This window comes from Malurus melanocephalus, unplaced genomic scaffold (genome assembly GCF_030028575.1).
Source record: "Malurus melanocephalus ecotype Western Australia unplaced genomic scaffold, MMel_1.1 scaffold_293, whole genome shotgun sequence".
In the NCBI taxonomy this organism is placed as follows: domain Eukaryota; kingdom Metazoa; phylum Chordata; class Aves; order Passeriformes; family Maluridae; genus Malurus; species Malurus melanocephalus.
In genome coordinates this window covers 187162-188860 of record NW_026623525.1, presented here as the reverse complement: position 1 = coordinate 188860, position 1699 = coordinate 187162, and positions in this window count along the sequence as shown.

Below are 1699 nucleotides of genomic sequence, written 5' to 3'. Positions count from 1 at the left end.
CCCCCCCCAGATCCCCCCATGGAATGCCCCATCCGGACCCGCCGCCGCCGCCGCTCACCTGGCCACGCCCCTCTATTATTATGCAAACGAGGCTCCCGCCGCGCCGCCCCCGATTGGCCGCTSGGCGCCGGCCCGTTGAGCGCAGCCCCGCGCGGACTGGCTGGCTGYGATGACGTCAGAGGGAAGCAGAGGGAGGGAGGGCGGGGCTGGCGGGCGAGGCGCGCGCGCGCGGCGGCGGCCCGACCAATCAGCAGCCGACGTGGGGACGAGGAAGTGTTGTGGGGAGGGCAGCGCCTTAAAGGGGCAACGCCAGCAAGCTGTGKCCCCACCGCCAGCGGCCCGCTGCGGGCAGCGCCTTAAAGCGGCAGCCTGACGGCGGGGTCCCATCGCCACCCGCCCATCCCAGTGACCCCACCATCCGTCCATCGCTCCCAGTCACCCCAGGGCCCACCTCAGGGCTGATCCATTGATTCAGTTACCCTCGCTCACCGCTCCCAGCAGCCACGGTATCCCACGGGTGYTCCCAGTGGTCCTAGCGTGCACCAGTGGGGTCCCAATGGCCCTGAACAACCCCCACACCGCTCCCAGTCACCCCAGTACCCACCCAGCAGGGGGTACCCATGACAACAGTAGTTATCCCAGTCCCAGTGACTCCAGAACTCCCACAATACAGCTCCCAGCGATCCCAGTATACCCCGCCGCAACCCTGCTTCCTGTCATTCCAGTACAGCCCATAGCAGCCCTAGTTACTCCATTAAATACACAACGGGAGGTCCCCAGGACTTCCAGTCTGCTCCCAGTGTGTCCAGTATTCACGCAGGTGAGGATTCCCATGATGCCTGTAGTCACCAGAGTCCAGTGACCCTAACACTGCTCTCAAGAGGGCCCCAGTKCCCCCAGTACTGCTCATACTGGTCACAGTCACACCAGTACCTACTCAAGAAGAGCTCCCCGTTGCCCAAGTATGCCCACACTACTCCCAGTGACACCAGTACTCCCCCACCACTGCCCGCAGCCACCCCAGTAGGGGTGACCCAGAAGGTCCCAGTCACCCCCGTACCCCCATATGACTCCTAGTGACCCCAGTGCCCATTCAAGCAGGGGGTCCCCATGATGTCCCTGGCCATCCCAGCACACCAGTGACTCCCAGCACACCAGTGACTCCCACCTGGCTGACTCCAGCGCTCCCAATCCCTGTACCCTCACTCCTGTAGCCTGACACTCCCCACTTGGTGCACACTGGGATATTGGGGTGACTGGGTGCAGTGTGATGGTGTACTGGGATCATTGGAACTTGGGTGACTGCTGGCAGCATGGGGACCCCTCACTTGAATCCTGCTGTTACTGGGAGCAGTGAGGGTGCACTGGTGTCACTGGAATTCTGGGGTGACTACTGGCAGCATGGGGACCCCCTCTTTGGGTGGATACTGTGGTCACTAGGAGCAGTAGGGGTACTGGAGTGACTGGGATCTCTCCTTGTGTGGGTAATGGTGTGTTTGGGACTGTAACAGGCAGCACTGGTGTGACTGGGAGCAGTATGAGGGTACTGAGCTCTGTAGGACTGTTATGGGCAAGACAGGAGTGACTAGAAGTGTGGTGACCAGCACTGGTGCAACTGGGAGCAGTACAGGGCCAATACTGGTGTAACTGGGAGCAGTATGGGGGTAATACTGCTGCAACTGGGAGTAGTGTGAGGACA